Below are 12,481 nucleotides of genomic sequence, written 5' to 3'. Positions count from 1 at the left end.
TTATTATTATTATTATTATTATTAATAATTGTATTTTTTACAAGTTGCTTCACGTCACACAGACACGGATATGGCGACGATGGGTAAGGAAAGGGCTAGGGGTGGGAAAGAAGCGTCCGTGGCCTTCATTAACATACAGCCCCAGCATTAGCCTGGTGTGAAAATGGGAAACCACGGAAAACTATCTTCAGGGCTGCCGACAGTGGGTTTTGAACCTACTATCTCCCGAATACTGGACACTGGTCGCACACAAGCGACTGCAGCTATAGAGTTCGGTGGTGTAAAATAAACCGCTACTACCGAGCCTTCATAGAATTATCGTGGTCCGATTGTGTTCTTCCTTCACCACGCCTCCATGAAAATCAGGCTAGAGCGCAATACAGGAGCGTATAATGAAAATCTACCATTCAGCCAACACGAAACCTAGGCTTCAAAACATGGTTATATCTCAGAGGTAAAATTTTCACTGATGCACAATATTACACGCAAATTTAAACACAGTCTTTATGAGGGGAATTGACATAGTCCCTCGAAAAGAAATAAAGGTACCGTATTCCACGAATCAGCACTGTCCTTGAAAGGAAATATCGGCACAGTTTTATGAAAGTAAATGTTAGCACAGTTCTGTGAAATGGATTGACACGGTCTTTTAAAAATGAAGGTTGGCACAGTTTTATGAAAAGAAAATGTCGACACTGTTTTTCTCATGGAGTGATTGATACGGTCTTTGAAAGAAAAGTAGGCACTGTCCTTTACGAAACAACGTGGTACTGTCCATAAAAAGAATTGTTCTTTCACCAGGGCACAAAATAGAATAACACAGTCTCTTGTAGAGAAAACAACTAAAGCACAGTCTTCATGCCATAAGTCCTTTAAGCACAGTTTCAAAATATGAAGTGATTACTGTACAGTCCATTCAATTACACAATTCACAAAACGAACTGATGTTACACGGCTCGACAGAGCGATATTATCATTGAATAAGCATTCGCTTACAGGCGAAGTTAAGAGTCCACAGAGAAGGCTTTCAACACCAGTATTACGTACTTTCGAACCCCGGTCCTAAGCCGGACAGAGTAACAAACCGTATCACATAGCGAGGCAACTGGTTCACGACGATGTGCTCACTCGCACACACATTGACAAAGACAGACCACGCGTCACAAGGGATATGCGGGCGGAGCCCGGATCCTTTGTGCAATTTTAGCCCTTCGACCCGAAGGTCTTGAGTGCTGCTTTCGACCTGTAGGTATGTACAGAATGATTTGGGTTGGTGGTGGTACCATTGGTTGGGAATCGCATTGGTCAGGATATGACCTGGACCCCGGGGGGTCAAAAGTGACTTAGGGACAAGCCCTAGGTAGTCATAGTTTCCCGTAGTGGGGTTTGTAGATTGGAAGTCTTAGTAGGTTGCCTTAGGCTGGCGACCTCCTTTTATTGCCCAAGGTCGAACGGCGAGACTGAAAAGGTGAGCATCTTAAAAAATTCATATCTCGGCCATCCTTCCGCCGATTTTAATGACATTTTGGGTAGTAGCATTTGTTGTTCAGGCCTACAAGGTGAGGTTCTCCAAATTGCGATTTAACCTTCCGTTCAGGATGAAATACCTTACAATCGAACAGAACTTTCGGCGTGACGTCACTTGGCCTTGGCTGGCACTCTGTAGCAGCGCTTGCTTGCATGCCAGCGCCTCCTCTCTAGGAGGTTAGCGAGTTCTCCTCAAGAAATACATGAACGCGAATGCTCGCAGGGCATTCCCGTTTCAATATATATGAAGGGAAATTACAGGAGAGTGTTTAAGTCTGTGTAATTCATACTTAATAATAATAATAATAATAATAATAATAATAATAATAATAATAATAATAATAATAATAATAATAATAATAATAATAATGGGAATGATAGAATGTTCTGATTCTTTCTTTGGAATATTCTATGTTGCGTAGAAACCAGTAAGCCAGGGCTGTGACTCAATCTTACGAAAGATACTTGTGCAAGCGAACTGCGTATTTCTTGTGGATGTCACGTGTAAGGAACATGTGAAACACTTCCATAATGTTCGAGAAAGTCGTGTGTAGTTGCAACGTGACAGGGAAGTTCCATACTACGGAGCCAATCAAAGAGCAGTGATGCCGTGACGTGTACTAGTGACTAAGAGTGGTGATGTGTTGGTCAGTGGAGTGTTCTCCAAGGAATGGGAGAAACTATATAAACCCGTAACTCGAAACAACAAGGCTTTTGACGAAAGGCTTTTGACTGTCGGCTTTTCGACTCTCAGCATTTAGAATGTAAGCCGGAGGCCCTGATGGACGGCCAGGGAGAACTGTTAAGGGTACTGGTATAACTTGAGTAGAGCCGCAAGTGTGTAGCTAAAGTTTTAGCAAGTTAGAAGGATAATAGGCACTTGAACGGAGTATGATTCGTAAGCGAACGATCACAGGGTTTTCCACACCAGTAGTCAATTAGGTGTTGGAATATAATAATTATAAACCAGCACTTAATCTTATTTGGGAAAGTTTCGCATCGCCTTCGAGGTAACGAGATCCAGGGCCGTCAACATAGAAGAAAGAAGAGAGAGGACTTCAACTGGACGGAGATCGGCTTAATCTCGTAGTTAAGTATTCAGCCAGTGAATATAAATATATTCTTGTAATTTAAAGACTTAAAAGACTTACAGAAAGATCTGAAATTTGAGAAGAGATTTGAGTTTTAAATGGTGTCAGAGTACATGGTGTCAACAGTAACACTGATTGAATATATTTGTATATATTCAAGGGTTTTAGAATATAAGAGTAATTCAATCTTTGCCAATCTGACTATACGCTCCCGAGTCCCCAACCTGGCCTATTCATAGAATACGACAGCCTTAATTATACCAAGAGTCCACAGTTCGTGTTACGAGGGCTGGATCATCACGAATCATTATGATGGTACATGTAGTCTCACATGGAAGCCGAATTTAAGGATCTCCAGACTTTCTTTACGTCATTCTTAACTTATGACAGTGGTTTCTAGTAAGGATGCCCATCAGGCAGTTGAGTCAAAGCTTCTCAAACCAGTATATCTCTCTTCTACGTTGTAATTAGTATTGTGTTGACAGAACCAGAAGAAGTTCAAATTATGTTGTTTTTTTTTTAGTTTCCTCATTTAAATAATTCATGGAATACACCGCGATTTCATAGATTTGATCTTTCATTTAGTAGATAGATTAAAATGACTGAAACCCACTTTTTACCTAAGCAAGTGACGAAGAACCCGTTAACGACCCTAGAGACAGATCTCATGCCAATTGCTAATAAGTAAGGAAGGTAGGTATACTTTATTGAGAACTCTTAGAAGGTCCATAATGTTTTACCCATTAATTCAGTTACGATTTTTCCCAAGTGTCTCAATGAGGATACCTCAATACCTACTGCACGTACACAAATATGCACAGAAGGGTTCCTGATTCCGGCAGACAATGATCCAAAGAATTGTTACCTGACAACCTGTGAATGAGTGTTGCATAATGCGCCTAAATGCCTTATGGCCAGGTGTTAATCCGCTAGAGAAAATCTGGGATGCCTAGCAGATATCATCCTACAGAGGTGCTCTCTCCCTCTCTGAACAGTACACATGACGTGTGGAGCAAGTCGTTGAAGCTACACGGCAGCACACAAAATGTTTGAAGTGAGTGATACTGTATCAATACTACTTTAGTATGCCAAAAACTTGTTTACTCTTTTGATATAATGGATGTTGTACATCAAAGCGTTTTCATTTCCCAACATTTCTCACAGAGAGTGTTTATTTTGCTGAATGTTACTTACAAGGAAACATCGGCAATGCTTAAGTCGCTGATCGCGATGAAACTTGGAAAACACATTGAGGTACACGTAAAAATTTTGTATCAATTTTGGGTGCCGACATTCATTAGGGCGTTAACTAAGGGGCCTAAAAGTTGCGACATTTCAAGTTCCGCGCGAACAGTGATGAATACCTGCTGGCCAGTGCCACTGCCTTCGTGATGTCCAGGCCGTAGTGTAACGAGCGCGGGAAAGCAATCAGCTGATCGTTAGGGGGGAAGTTTAGCACATGAGTTAGTAGAGTTAAACATAGATTTTCGCAGTTTTATTGAAATTTTTAACGATGGCCGCGTGTTCACTCTGATATATGTGAGAATGAGTCGTCATCGACTGCATTATTAAGTGGAAAGTAGTTAATTAGTGAAGAAAACTTAGTGTGAGCGTGTATTTATGTAAAGCTATATGTTAAGAAGATCGTTCTTCAGTGTTTTAATTTTGTAGTTTATTTGTGTACAGTTATATTTATAATGTAAAATTAATTGAGTTAGTGCATTCTGTGTTTTATTATTATTAACAACGAATTGTATATACTTGAATTAAGATGATCAGTGAGGGAAATCTCCATGCCTAAGAGTTGCTGTGTGCCTGGCTGCAAAGCCAATTGTAAACAAGGAGAGTACACTCCGGTATTAGTGCTTCCTTCTGATGAAGAACGAGTTAAGGCTATTCCCAGGGAGAATTTAATAGTTAATCACAACACAGTTGTGTGTATTAAGCACTTTCCTGAAAATCACATCCTGAGAGAAATAAGAGTGTCTCGTCCAGATGATGAGTTAATTTTTTATGTCATAAACATGGGTAACATTAGGTAGACCTTATATTTTTATGTAATCAGACCTACGGCTTACCTGAATTCGGTGTATTTGAAAATGCAAGTCTTATTTATGAGTATCACCGAGCTCGATAGCTGCAGTCGCTTAACTGCGGCCAGTATCCAGTATTCGGGAGACAGTGGGTTCGAACCCCACTGTCGGCAGCCCTGAAGATGGTTTTCCGTGGTTTCTCATTTTCACGCCAGAAAAATGCTGGGGCTCTACCTTAATTAAGGCCACGGCCGCTTCCTTCCTATTCCTAGACCTTTCGTGTCCCATCGTCACCGTAAGACCTATCTGTGTCGGTGCGACGAAAAGCAAATAATATAATAATAATAATAATAATAATAATAATAATAATAATAATAATAATAATAATAATAATAATAATAAAATAAATAAATTATGAGCATCAAACAGCAGTGTGATTTATGTAAATCTTATCTTCTGACAGATTCAGATCTTATTTATGAATTACCTCCAGAAGTAAGATATCTCAATTTCCTGAATCAGACATGTCAATAGAACTTGGAATTGAGGTGTACAAAGTATTTTGTGTGTTAGTGTCAGATACATATAAGATGGTATTTCTGAATTTAGACATCCTAAGTGTGTCACAAAGTCCTTGGCTTTGGAGTCAATGCAGTTGGCAGATTCCCTAGTAATTTGTGACTGCGGGAAGAAATTGGAAGACCTGGCCGGACAGTGTAGGCCTATATATATTTGAGTGAATATATTTTAAAATAACTTTTCCAAAATTCACACCGGCTTGTGTATTCAACAAAGTGCTTCAAAGAGAGCAGACCTACTCCATACTGGTGTAACTTCCTGTAAGAGGTCCAGGAAAGCTGCAGTGTTCATGGAGTGGAAACAGTGTGGTACAGAAATAATTTATATTTGTAATAAATAGTAATGGTAATTGGCTGCATGTTTTCTGTCAGTGTGTGTGATGTGAATGTTCCAGTTGACCAGAACATGGATAAAATCGAAAGAATATGTCTCAAAGTGTTAGGCTGTACTCACGGAAACGAACGTATATACGCGAGAAATAGAACGTTACGAAGAAGGATATGCATTGTATGTCAGAATTAACAAATATTTGAGGATACGTTTTGGTTTTATAAGGTGATAACAGTTCTTTAAGTAATTTAAAAGAGCGTGTTATTCAAGCGGAGCGTATGCGTATAGCCTTCAAGTTCCCCCCAAAGCGTGACGTCATCAGAGGTACAGTACGGCCTGGACATTACGAAGGCAGTGCCAGTGCTTAGCCGGCACACTGTCTGCATTGTGCCATACCTCTGCACCTCCTCCCCTACACACCTCCACCCCTCCTGGTTCGCCGCCGCACGTTTCCCTTCTAACCGCGCCTGCACGTATGCTTTGTTGTCGAAGAGAACCGGTGCTAAACTTTGCGTACTCTACAAAGGAGAGATATGAAGGCTGATAATTTCCACATTGTATTAGTTTACATTTTCTGAAATGTTTATGAAAACGTTTGCACCGGGCGAGTTGGCCATGCGGTTAGAGGCGCGCAGTTGTGAGCTTGCATCCGGGAGATAGTGGGTTCGAATCCCACTGTCGGCAGCCCTGAAGATGGTTTGCCTGGTGTGAAAATGGTAAACCACGGAAAATGTTGGGGCTGTACCTTAAGGCCACGGCCGCTTCCTTCGAACTCCTAGGTCTTTCCTATCCCATCGTCGCCATACGACCTATCTGTGTCCGTGCGACGTAAAGCAATTAGCAAAAAAATGTATGGTGCCTGTTGTTAATTGTGTTTTGATTCGGTTTTCTTTTCACTATTTTTTAATGTTTCGAATAGACCAAAGATTATTTTTGTTTACTATCAGTTATTGACGGGGAGTTTGCCCGACGTAATGTATACGGAGTCATTTCTTGTGTTGCCTTGTAATTGTTTTTCGTTGTACCAGTTCGTACAATAGCCATTTGACTTTTTGCGTATGTTACTGCCATTATACCCAGAAGACTGTAGTGTGATACTTTAATACCGGTACTTGTTGAATACATAGACCTTCGTCAGCTGTAACACAAAAGTACCGGTAAAGTAAGACTACAGGTCTGCCTGTGATTACTGCATATCTACTGCATATATAAATTCACATTTTTATTTTTCATGGCTTTTATTCTTACGTCAAACTTTACTACATTCCATGTCATATTCATATCAAAGTTGCCTATGCATTAAATTGATTCATATTCGACCACCATTGCTGCAATTGAAATGTGTTGTGTCTATCACTGCAAAACATAAATAAATCGTTCAGTACAAGCACAAATAAAAACATTCTACCTATAGGCCTATTCCTTATACCAGAGTAAGCAATACGGAAAATACCAGTAGTTTCAAACACGGAGATTATAATTGCTGCTGTTGTCATCCGCGATGTCGTTTCGTTATGACACAACTGATAGCGTACACAAAATGGGTGGGGCGAAGGGGACATAAAAAGATCTGGACTTGTAACCAGGTTTCCATATCTCGAGGTACCGCATTTCATTACATTCATTGAGATCCTCTACCCGGGTACGTAATTTCTTTAAACAGCATTAAATACCTTTTTATTTAAAGGTGGGAGATTTATTCAGTGGTGGGTGATTTAATTTAATTAATTCCATACGTATGCCCAGTCTAAAGGACGCTACCGACGGCTTTAAGACGTTTTAGAAGTAAATAATAATTTAAGCGTAGGTAGGACGCGGTACCCCATCGCACGTTTGACCACTCCCGGTGATACTTTACTCACAGGTTGTACCCACGAATGTGACAACTCACCGGAATTAGCAAGAATGAAAACATAACATTTGAATAAAATATGTATCATTATGTGTGAAACCAAAGACTTTGATATTACTTATCTAGACTCACAGAGCGCGCTGATGCTAAGCGGAATATTGAACACTTTCGCGCATCGCCATGTTGCGGGCGCTTCAGCTTCGAATATATGGTTAGCACGTGGTAATGTTTACAGACCCTTGCATGTTTTCGATTTGAATCATGCCTGTTAGTGTGTCTGGTTTGGTATTATATTTGACGGAGTGATAATATATTGTCAAATATTTTCAAGGAATGTGGGAGCTGATACATTACGTTAGTTAAATTGATCGGCAATAATATGCCTAAAGTTAGGCATTACCTGTGGAATAGAAAGATATTCACGAGGGTGAATTCGTGTGCAGCCTTCATTTGTACAGACTGCTATCAGAAGAGATCTGGTATTTCTTTTCACATGTGAGTAAAAATTGAACTGTCAAAAAATAAGTTTCATTTACCAAAATCGAGAACTAAACAGGTTATAGGGTGGTTGATTCAGAGAACGCATTGACATGAAATATAGAATATTTAGGCTTCTTTTTCTTGTTTGCCTTTTTCCAATTCATCGGGGATAATTGTTTAGAACGACCGGGCGAGTTGGTCGTGCGCGTAGAGGCGCGCGGCTGTGAGCTTGCATCCGGGAGATAGTAGGTTCGAATCCCACTATCGGCAGCCCTGAAAATGGTTTTCCGCGGTTTCCCATTTTCACACCAGGCAAATGCTGGGGCTGTACCTTAATTAAGGCCACGGCCGCTTCCTTCCAACTCCTAGGCCTTTCCTATCCCATCGTCGCCATAAGACCTATGTGTGTCGGTGCGACGTAAAGCCCCTAGCAAAAAAAAAATGTTTAGAACGAAAAAGCTGTTCTGAAAAAGACTACATATTTTTCATACAAACTGTGTAGCGGTATTACAAATTTGATAAACCTGGGCCTAGAATCCGTAAGATATGATTGATACAACTTGATAAAACCTTCTAATATTAGGGTAAGGTATTGCTTCAAATTATCATCTATCTGAGAAATGATTTCTTAGTATCGTACGTCTTAATTTCTCCAATTTTTCCCACATGCTTTATAATAAAAGAATACAATTGTTAATACGCTATTCCAGAAAAATATGACGATATAAAGTCTAAACAAAGCTCATTACAATCTTGTCAATCCTAGTCTGCATTGGAAAAAACTAATCAAATTAACTTTTCACTATGATATTAATCTTTTTTGTTTGCAAGTGCTTTACTTTCAATTTCATTTTACTTTCTTTCTGGTATAAATCATGGTGCTCATATTAGAGAAAAGTTAGAACGCACTTTCAATTTTTATGTGCTCAGATAATGTTAATTTAGAATGAGTTTGTAAAAGCAGTAATATTTAAGAAGGTAATATTATTAGGAGGGTTTTACATCTTAAATTATAACATTCTTACTTAAGCCCAACCGGGCGAGTTCGCCGTGCGGTTAGGACCGCGCACCTGTGAGCTTGCATGCGGGATATAGTGGGTTCGAACCCCACTGTCGGCAGCCCTGAAGGTGATTTTCCGTGGTTTCCCTTTTTTCACACCAAGCAAATGCTGGGGCTGTACTTTTAATTAAGGCAACGGGCTCTTCCTTCCCATTCCTAGGCCTTTCCTATCCCATCGTTGTCATAAGACCTGTCTGTGCTGGTGCGACGTAGAGCAAATTGTAGAAAATACAACTTAAGCCTAAACCTCGCAGAGAAACTCAAACCAACCCTAGACATTGACTTCATTTTAAGAAATACACAATAGAAGACTAGCACCAGTGTAACGAATGCCAGACAGAATTGACCTAAATCCAAATTACACAAACATGATAATTTAATTTCTACTCATCCAATTACGTTACTTCATATCCAAACCAAACCCCATGGCACAACAGGCCCGAAAGGCCATGGCCTACCAAGCGACCGCCGCTCAACTTGAAGGCCTGCAGATTACGAGGTGTCATGTGGTCATCACGGCGAATCCTCTCCCCCGTTATGTCACCGTCAGATAGCTCCGCAATTGTAATCACGTATGCTGAGTGGACCTTATACCAGCACTCACATACAGGTACAAATATCTGACCTGGCCGGCGATTGAACCCAGAGCCTCTGGGTAAGAAGTAGACACGCTACCCCTATATCGCAGAGCCGGCATTTCATATTTAGAAAATGATAAAACATTTATCTGATGGTTTTAGAAAGATTTCTGCAGTCATGTACTTTTTATTGTTCAGGTAATTGAGTAAAATTTGCTGTAATGACTTATCTGAGAGGAATCATAAGCTATGTACCTTTCATAGAAAGATTTTATTTCACAGGTTTCCTTTTCTGTTGATATTGAAGATTATTGTTATCGGTACAGGAGTTTGTAAATATTTAATTTATGTGTTCTCCAGTCTGCTGAGAGACAGGTAATTTTTACCTCATGACATGCAATCATACTTAAGTTGTAGACCGCTTTTTGAACATGTATTCATATTTTCAATAACGCTAAATAATTGTTGATCCAAGGTTTCTCAAGAGACAGATTGCCATGTGATTCTCGTCCTTTGAGTCTGGCCTTCTTGCCGTACGTGCAATGTTCAAACACATCAGTTACAAACATGACCCTTATTTTAAAGTGAGCGACATGATCATTTTCGAGGTACCGCTAGTGTATTTTTGTAGTAGTGTATTTTTGTAGTAGTGTATTTTTCAGTCTTCTTATTCAGCCTGCTAAAGGTTTCTTTTTTTAAGTACGCCACCTATAGGCTATCCAAAGGATTTGTGTAGATTGTACAGTTTTTATACAGAAGTATATTTTAATATTACCACAGTCCTGATATTATGCATATTTATTGCTTGTGTACACGGTAGTCGGTGTAGGTTGTCATTCATTTTATAAGGCGAATGTTTTCATGTGTGCGAAATGTAAGTTAGAGCATGAATTCCATACGATCTCCGCGTCAAGCTGAGGAGCGCCCGCAACATGGAGGTACGCGCATGGACATGTCTTCCCCAGTCACACGCTTCTGCGCAGCCAGCGGTGTGGGGCCTTGTGTGAAACGGAACGTTATTTAAAGGATTTCAATGATTATAGTACAAAAAGAAGCAAAGTATAGAGACGGTCCGTTCAACAGCTAAGCAGCCGTCAAGCGTGGGGAGAAGGGAAATGTGCGGCGGCGAACTAGTTGGAGTGGGGAGGGGAGGAGGTGCAGAGGTGTCTCCAGGCACGCAGTGTGGCGGCTTAACATTGGACAGCAGGTATTCATCGCTGATCGCGCGGAACTTGAAAATGTCGCAACTTTTAGGCCCCTTTGTTAACGCCTTAATGAATGTCGGCACCCAAAATTGATGCTTTTAAGTGTACCTCAATGTGTTTTCCAAGTTTCATCGCGATCGGCGTCTTAACCATTGCCGATGTTCCCTTGTTAGTGCTCACTTGAAGGTAAGTCCCCTTCGGGTCCCTTCACCAGTCTTCGGAGACAGACAATGTTCCATGTTGCTGGACAACGGTCCGACATGGCCTCATATCTACAATTCTAATCAAGGAAAGAGTATGTAAATACATATCTATTGTCTATTTATTGAACTAAAATTAATTATGTATGTATATTTAGTCCTCAGGTGGAAGGTTCGTTGGATAAATAATTATACTTTGTATTAACTTTACGAATAATGACGTGTGGGTTTAAAAACAATTTTCATTTTCCATATTTTCCTACTAGGATTGGGGCAAAAGTCATGGCAACTATTTTTTTCTTGTAGATACGTGAACGGATCACAAACGTATATGTGTCGTGCGGAAGTTCTGCAGGCATATGCAGAACAACAGATGACTCTGTGATACCTGGTAGTAGCGCACGAGGGCTGTGGAATCAGTCAGTTGGTGAGTGTCGTGCGAGATGGAAGTATATCAAAATAGCCGTTGTCCGAGGGAGAAATGCAATGGAATGTCACAGTGAATTAGTGGAAGCCCTGGGGAATAATGGCCTACCATACCGTACAATAGCACGGTGGGTAGGAAAGTTTCAGCAAGGACGTGTGTCAACCAGTGAAGAGCAACGTTCGGGACGACCTATCAGTGTGCGGACCGACGTGGCACGTGCCGTCATCGAGCATCTCCTGGATGAAGACAGACGATGGATGCTACTGGAGTTAGAGAGGGCAAATGGCATCGAGAAACGCACCGCCTACAGGATATTACGCAATGAGCTGCAACTGCGCAAAATCACATCGCGGTGGGTACCGCATGCACTGACGGAAGTTCAAAGTTGGGTGCGCTATGCAATATCCTCTGACTACCTTGCACGCTGGCAACAGGACGACGATCAATTCTTGCCACGAATAATCGCCATCGATGAATTTTGGGCCAGGGCATACGAACCAGAACTGAAACGTCAGTCCGCGGAGTGGCGACATGCTGGATCACCAAGGAGGCAGAAGGTCCGTCAGCATCCTTCCCCAGTCAAATTGATGGTGATCGTCGCGTTTGACGTCAGGGGTGTCATCGGTTGCCACTTTGTTCCACATGGCAGAACAGTGACCGCACGGTACTACAAGGACTTCCTGGTGCGACAGGTACGACGTGGCGTTCAGGAGAAACGTCCGGATCTTGTGGACGGTGCAATAATCCTGCACGACAATGCAAAACAACATAAAGCAGAGTGTGTAGGGCAGCTACTGCGACTTTGGAGATGGGAAGAATTGGAGCACCCACCGTACTCTCCCGACATTTCGCCCTGTGACTTTGATCTCATTCGAGTGATTAAGGAACCACTACGTGGTAGGCGATTTGAAACACGAGAGGACATTGCTAATGATGTGCGCCAACAGGTGACCAGATTCACACATGGTGTGGCAAATGCTGAGGCAGATGGTATTCAGCGCCTCCCACATCGTTGGCAGCGTGTGGTATCAGTAGCAGGGGACTACTTTGAGGGTCTTTAGGCCCAGGTTTGTCATGTCAACTTTATGTGTACTGTGTTGTCATTTTTTTGTACCGGGA

This window comes from Anabrus simplex, chromosome 10, assembly GCF_040414725.1.
Source record: "Anabrus simplex isolate iqAnaSimp1 chromosome 10, ASM4041472v1, whole genome shotgun sequence".
Lineage (NCBI taxonomy): Eukaryota > Metazoa > Arthropoda > Insecta > Orthoptera > Tettigoniidae > Anabrus > Anabrus simplex.
The sequence above is the reverse complement of the archived record's forward strand: the minus strand, read 5'-3'. Positions refer to the sequence as shown.